This window comes from Eptesicus fuscus, chromosome 2 (assembly GCF_027574615.1).
Source record: "Eptesicus fuscus isolate TK198812 chromosome 2, DD_ASM_mEF_20220401, whole genome shotgun sequence".
Classification (NCBI taxonomy): domain Eukaryota; kingdom Metazoa; phylum Chordata; class Mammalia; order Chiroptera; family Vespertilionidae; genus Eptesicus; species Eptesicus fuscus.
In genome coordinates, this window is record NC_072474.1 from 53,879,683 (window position 1) to 53,887,491 (window position 7,809).

Sequence of the window (7,809 nt, forward strand, 5' to 3'; positions counted from 1 at the left end):
GCCCCAACTGTTAATAATAGTGTGGTAGAGTGGTTTTTATTTTATTTGTTACAGTTCCCTATAATTCCCTGGTTTACGTCAATGAATATGGACATTATTATTAGAAAAAAATCATAATAAGCAGCTTTTTAGAAAACATTATACACTGTAAACCTGGGGCTCAGCGATCCCCAGGGGATACTCATATCTATACTGGCAGAAAGCCTTTCCCCAGGCAACGAAGAAAAACATTCATTTTACCCCAAAAAAGAAAAAGAGAAGGAAAAATCAGTAAGAACTGAGTTCCTACTGTATAACAAGTGCTGGCAAAAGAATGGTGAAATGTTTAGTTGGTTATTTGTATCCATCTCCCCCCAAAGTGTGTTCTGAGGAACATGATCAGTCCAGTGATAAATGCAGGGAAAACTGCATGTCCCACGGTCAAATGCCCCTCTTCAGGGCTGTCACAGTGCACGTCAGCATGATAAAGGCTCAAAGAAGGCTTGCAGTTTTAAAATATCAGCAATTCCCAGATTTCTTTTAGCATTTACTTACTTATCAAATGCTTCTGTGGTGTTTACATGTGCCTAGCATGGCTCTAAGTACTTTACAAATATTTGCCAGTCTAATCCTCATACAAACCTATAAAGTAATCACTATTATTGTCATCCCTATTTTACAAATGATGAAGCGGAGATAGAAGGTTCAGTAACTCGGCCAAGGCTGCACAGCTAACAGGTGATAAAGCCAAAATTCAAAGATAGGCCAACTCCACAGTCCCCACAATTACCCAGTAGGCTATGCTACCGCCCATAGGATCCTTCTTGTGCTGGCTACACACCTGACATTCCACAAAATCACTGTTCCACGGCACACACCGAGAAAGCAAATGCAATCAAGTCAAACATAATGTTATATGCAAATTGCTTATCTGAATTAGTCAAACAGCTCATACTACTTCAAACTCCAGTTTTTCACTTAATATGTAATGAGACAAAAAGAACTAGCAATGGTATTAGGCCTAAAAATCCCTACAACGTGATGACTGACAAGGGAAGTTTGGTTACACTGTTTTCCCTCTCTGTGGTTATTTAATTAATTTTATCAGACACTATAATCCAAAGGAATTATGATAAAATAAAAATTTGTATGACTTAGGCCAGTGGTCGGCAAACTGCGGCGCTGTTGACTAATGAGTTTGCCAACCACTGCCCTAAACCATCTGGAAATCAGAGCTGTTCACCCAGGTTAGCCTAGTGGGCAAAGAGCATAAAGTAGAATAAAACGCATACTTCATAGCATGGGCCTACCTATCTCACTGACCTCATTCCTACCATTTCCCCTAGTTGCCTGAGGATCTGGAGAGGCCAACAGAAGGTATCTGACATAGAGGCCAATGTAATAATGTGTGAGGTTTTAGCAAACTGAGTTACACAGTAAGAAAAGACACTCAGCTATAGAAGGGACTCTTGACTAACTGAAAGGGCGTTAAAGAAACAGTGAAAGATAACAGCTAGATACATAAAAATGTGTCCAAGTTGGATGCAACCCCCTTTGAGTAGAGTGCTACATTCTGTAATACAAGGAGTTAAGAGGACATTTCCCCACTATGTGTACTATTACAGGTAAACGGTTACTGGACAACAGCAGAAGTAGCTTGTTCCAGAAAAAGAACAGATTAGATAATTTAGTACCTTTTATAGACAGTTGTAAAGTGTATTAGTTAGATAAACCTCACTGATTTCTACCAAGAGATTAATTTAGACGAAGGCACCATCATTACAGACTTCCTTGGAATTGTTTCAGATTCATAAATCAACAAATTAACTAGTGACAGATGTGTCTGTACTTGTTTAAGTTTATATCTATCTAACTGCTATAAAAATGACTAAAATGTTTATCTCAAGACAGCCAGGCAAGAGATGTTATAGAAATTATTGGATTGTATCTTTTTTCCTTTAGCCACTAAATAAACACAGCTTTCAGAAAACTTATCTCTAAACTTGCTATTTAATATCTTCTAAAGGTGAAGGCGCAGGGAGCCATATACTTGTTGATAAATGGGCAAAACGCAGTCAGCTGAATCAAAACTGGCCGGCGTGGCTCAGCTGGTTGGGTGTTATCCCATGCACCAAAAGGCTGAAATTCCAATTCCTGGTCAGGGCACATGCCCAGGTTGTACGCCCAATCCCTGGTAGGGGGTGTGCAGGAGACAGCCGATCAATGTTTCGCTCTCAAACCAATGCTTCTCTTTCTCTCTCCCTCTCCCTTCCTCTCTCTCTAAAAATCAATTAAAAATCTTTTTAAAAATTACGGTCTCTAACAGACTACATCCAACAACATTCCATAAATATTGACTGAATGCCTACTGTATACTAGTTCATTGCAAAGAGTTGGGTATACAATGAAGGGTGAGTTCCAGATCTAACAACGCAGACTTTACAGTGAAATTTTTCAAGAAACATGCGAAGTTCTCAAAGCTGAGGCGTAGAGAAAATGACACTGGAACCTGATTAGAGAATTCTGATTTGCTTCCTTTCCTTTGTAACCAGAACACAAACTTTATGTGACACCTGGGACCTGGGAGATGCTGAGGTCTGCATTTAAAAGTAAAAGCAACTGCTAAACCAGTGGGTTGCTGTAATGTAGATCAAGTGAAAAAAAAAAAAAGAAAAGAAAGGGCGGAACGCCTGATTCAATGACTCATTCTGTGATAAGAACAATGTCGGATCAATCTCCCTCAGTCCCACCGGTGGCCAAACCACCAAACACTCAGCTAGAGATTTCTCATAGCCTCCCACGTCATCTTCAGACATTCCTGCTCACATTACAGACAGACATGCTAAGTCAGATGTGTTCACTTCTCTGTTTAAAATTCTCCAGGGATTCAATGAAATGTACTTTTGAATAAAATGCACACTTCATAGCATGGGCCTGGCTATCTCCCTGGCCTCATTCCTACCATTTCCCCTAACTGCCTGAGCCCAGTGTGCACCCAGCTCCTTCAGAGACAGCCTTCCTGTTCCCTCTGCCAGGAAGTCCTCCCAGATCTTCACGGGGCTGGCTCTCTCCTGTGGTTCAGAACATCCTTAGAGAAGCCTTCCGTGACCACCCTGTACAAAGCAGCCCCAGTCACTTGCTGTCATATCACCCTTTCTTGTTTTCCTAATGAAAATTTCACTACTGGAAATGATCTTCCTAGTGTGTTTGTTTATAGTTCATTGTGTTTCACTCTCTAGAATGCAAGTTCAATGACAGCAAGGACCTTGGGTCTCCTATGGCTGCGTGTCCTCAGAGCATATAATAATGCCAGGCAAAGAGTAGGCACTCAAACCTCTAAGTAAAAATGAATGTAATTAAGGTAACTGACATATAAGTGGAGGCTCTAAAAATCATGAAAAGAGATTACTGTCTGATGCAAATTACGCATCATCTATCCTTTTTTATCTTTATACATGAGTTTAAAAAAATATTCAGAAGTATCATAAAATGTCCCTCTTGTCCACCCTTAACTCTTCATTTATTTCTCTTTCCAGATACCTAAAAAGTTATTGTTTTCCTCAATTTTAATCACTCAATGACTGTTGAATCTACATTTCTAGACAGGCCCATGCACCCCCCACCCCCACCCCCGCCCAGATTCTGGCCACTGCATCAAATCTGCCACATTGAATATCTCTCATGCAAACTCAGTTTCTCCTTCTATCCTTAATACCTTTATCACCCATCCTCCAGATGCCCAGATTTAAAAGCTGGAAATTATCTTGATTATGAAATTCAAGTACTGGAAGGCAGATTGGGAAACATCAAGTGAAGTGGTCTTCAAGCCTTTTTTAAACTGTGTTAGCCTTTTTTCAAACAAAAGCTCACAAGGAAGTCTGATATGTAAAACAGATGAATTTGCAGTTGTTCCGGGAGTTAAACTGGTGGTCTCTGAAGAATAACTTCAAAAAGAACCCCTAATCTGGTCCAAACTTCCTTTTCTCCCCCACCCCCCTCTTCAACACACAGGCAGAAAGTTATAGAAGAGAGAATTTAAGTCGCAAGGAACTTAAATCTTCTTTGCAGGTAGAAATAATTAGTCTGCCCAAGATGACACAGCACTCAAAACATAAAAGCACTTAGAAGTCAGTGTTCTAAAAAGGCAAATATTACCTTCATACATATGTGTAACAAATGATTATCAGTTACTGCAGATGATACATTTCATGCATGACTTTCTCTGGTTGGCATGAAGAGAAAGCTCCAGGGTTCATTCAATAATCGTTAGTTTCTAGCAACAGATTTATCGATTTCTAGTGAAGGAAGGTGAGCATGAGTCCAGTGAGAAGAACGGAGGCCCCTGGAAAAAGCGCACAAGGTCTCAGTTCTATAGCCCAGGTGGCTTCGCTGTCTACTTCTGCGCATGGTTTCCAAGCTCCAGGAGCCTCAACTACTTCATCTTTCTTATTAACGTGTGTGACAAGATGCTTTCTAAGGCTCTTTTCATGCCTCGCTCTAGGATCTGTGATTACTCCATGCTAAAGTATTTCCCTTAAGCAACCACAAAGAATTAGTACCACAAGGTAGAGACAAATTGGAGGAGAACAGATCATCCTTCAAGGATTTTTTGAGTATTTCTCATATGCCAGGTACTTTGCTGGGTCTCTGAAATTCAGAGAAAAAAAAAAGAAAGAAAGGGAATACTACCCCCAGCTCAAGGAGAAAACAGCCCAGCAATGAAGAGCCAAGCAAGTAATTACACTGCAGAGAGGTGAATGCTGAAAGAGATGACTTCAGAAGCTTAAGAGGCAGCCATGAGGGGTCTGATGAAAATTAGGTTGGAGTAGGAGACAACTGACTTCATATGTGAATGATAAGTAAGAGTCGAGCGCCGAGGAAGAGTGGAGGTTGCTACATGCACCAAAAAATATCACATTTTAAATTGCCTTATAAACGAATAATAAAATCAGCATTTACTTATAATAAAAATAATTTATCAGGCCATCTTGCACACAGTTTTCGAAGTTTATGAGGGAAATATTAAGTCAATTTCCTTTTAATAAATACTATTTAATGACTGGAACATTCTGAGGGACGTACGTGAACACGCCGTGAGCAGAGGCAGACGTCACTCAGGGACAGTACTCGAACAGGGAGCTTCAGGCAGCCCTGCCTGGGCCACAGGCCGTGCAGCACCTGGCGGACAAGGTGGCAGGGCCCCCATAAATAGTGACGATTCACTAACATGGCATAAATCAAGATCTTTAACGCACCGAAAACTAACGTTTTGATTTTAAATCACAAAGCAGTGCCATTAAAATTCATCAGCAGACCCCAGCACAGGAGTAATGAGATCATATCAACTTGTATCTTGTGACCAAAAGGAAAAGGTGGTTTTTCTAAATGGTAATTCAGATTGGACAAATAACACACTGTATCAAGTTTTGTAGCCCTGGGCCATATTTGGCTAACAACAAAGGTACATTATGCATGACTAAAGAAAACAGTGGAAATCAGAGCAATTAATTTCCCAGCTATGTTCCCCATTAAAAAAAAAAAAAAAAACCATCACTACTATGATTTGCTTACAGCACACAACCCTTTTCTGCATCGCACAATGATCTAAGTGTGTAATAACTTGCATATTTCACTAAGATGTAATATCCTTCAAAACATCCTTATAGAGAAAATTTTCCAAGGAAATTATTGATCTCTGGAATGCCCCGTGTTTTAAAATGACTGACAGATCCTTTCCCATTTTTCTTTGCAGTTAGAAATAATTCTTCTTGATCACTAGAGTGTAAAGAGGTATAAGAGTACAAAGACGAATATTCTCTTAAAGACAAATGTCCCAGGTGACACAGAACATTTCTCATCAGGTTCCCAAAACAACAGTTAGGAAAGTTGTCACTAGGATCCTAAAAATATATGTGTAAAAAAAAAAAAAAAAAAAACAGGTATCGGTTGGCATCAGTTTAGAGAAGCAGGAAATTTTCGTAGGTGCTTTTTCCAATTATTTTCAAGGACTTTCTAGCTGTGGTGGAGCCTTTTGTGTTTGGGGGGGGGGGGGGGGGAGTCAGGAGCCTTTTCCCAGGAGGTTGTGCTTCGCGGCAGGTATGCTGGGTACACATTGGGGGCAATTCAGCAGCTCCCTGCTTCTGTCTTCCTTCCCCGGGCACCTCTGTGGCTGCTCAGGCACTGACCTCACCTCGGTGGGAAGCTGACCAGAGCCGTTCCTAATAGGAACTCAAGGAAGCCTCGGTGCTCCCCTCCTACGGAAAAGGACTGCCTCGAGGGGCCCCGCTGCAGCTGAGAGGGGCTCAGGAGGAGGAAGACACCCCACCGGGCAACCTCCAGGGGGATCTTCTCTCCACGTCCCCAATCTTAGCACCGCGAGGGCCAGACAGACACGCAGAGCCCTGGCAGAAACAGGGACAAGTGGACTGATGCGCGCCGAGGGCCAGAGACAGGAGAAGGGAGAGACAAGGAGCCCCACGTCAGCCTCTAAATGGGAGTCCGAAAGAGTGTGGGAGAGGAGACGGAGAGGGGGACCCCGAGGGGGCCGGAAAGAAAGAGAAGGGGGCGGTGAGAGGGAGACGGAGACAAACTGACCCAGGGAGAGCGAGCCCGAGGGGGTGGGAAGAGGGAAGGAGAGAGACCTGGAGGAAGAAGACAGACAGAACATGACAGAGACGGAGCCGCAGACCGAGGGAAGGGGCGGGCAGGGGCAGGAGAGGGGAGCCCAGGGCGGACCGTGGGGACCCGCCCGCGGCGCCCCGTCCGCAGCTGCGGGGCTGGGTCCCCAGGCGTCCGGGGCAGGTGGCTGGCGAGCCGGGAGCCCGCGGGCTCCGTGCCTCCGGGCCGGCGGCGGGCCCCCCGCCAGGTCCCCCGTCCCCGGGCTGCGCGCCGCTCGCTCGCCCTCCGACCCCATCCCCGGGCCAGCAGGTTCCGACCCCCCGACCCCGGAGCACGTGCCCGCCCGCCCGCGGCGGCCGCTGCCGCCCCGTCCGTGCCCAGGCGGGCGCGGGCTCTCGGGGTCCGGCAGAGCCTCCCACGCACAAAGCCCCGGCGGCCACCCCTTGACCCCCGGGGCGCCGCCGCCCCGTGGCTGTGCCGCTCGCTGCCGTCCTCACCCCCCTGCACCCTCACTCCGAGCCCGGCGCCCGCGGCTCCCCGCCCAGCGCCGCCCCTGCCCGCCCGGCTCCCGCCGGCTCCCCCGCCTCCCGCACGCGGGACGCCGCGAGGTCCGCCCGAGTCTTACCGCCTCGGCCGGCGCCGCGGTGCCCGCACGGTCGTCCCTTCCCCGGCGCCGCGGTGCCCGCGTCCCCGAGCCGTCCCGGCGCCCGCACAGGCCTCGCGCTCACGCCGCGCCCCGCGCTGCCCACACGGCGACCGTCCGCTGCGGGCTGCGGGCTGCAGGGGCCGCTCCGCCGCGCGCGCCGCCGGACTTTTTCCCTCTGCAACTCGGCGGCCTCTGGAATTTTTTTTTTTTTTTTTTTTTTGACTTGCCCTCTCCAGCTCCCACTAGTGATTGGAGACTGAGAGCCAAGTGCTTAACGCAGGGATTGCCCTTCTCCCCGCACTTGGGGCTGCCCCCGGGCACGCGGCCGGTTTGAGGAAGGGCCCGCGCGCGGGGGGTGCTGCGGGGCACCACGCAGTCCCCAGCCCCGGGTCAGGGGTGAACTCTCCAAGCCGACTGGGCTTCACAGAGTATCACTTCCATTTCAATCACGGATGCTCTCTTTTTCGTGTGGAAGAAGGGGTTTTGTTTTATTTGTTTCTTTTTTTTTTTTTTTTTTTATCTCTTGTTTGAAGCACAAAGATTCTTGAGAGCTGGAAGGGCGCCCC

The 7,809-nt window shown here is 46.5% G+C and overlaps 1 protein-coding gene across 2 annotated transcripts in view; it reads right to left on the reverse strand.

The window, feature by feature from the left end:
- The window catches only part of BMPR1B (bone morphogenetic protein receptor type 1B), a 386,959-nt gene extending 379,555 nt beyond the window's left edge, over window positions 1–7,404 (reverse strand). For both annotated transcript variants that reach the window (XM_054727293.1, XM_054727286.1), the window contains exon 1: window positions 7,223–7,404. The gene's annotated coding sequence lies outside the window, so the exon portion shown is untranslated. The remainder of the gene's footprint in view (window positions 1–7,222) is intronic.
- Between the last annotated feature and the right edge of the window lie 405 nt (window positions 7,405–7,809).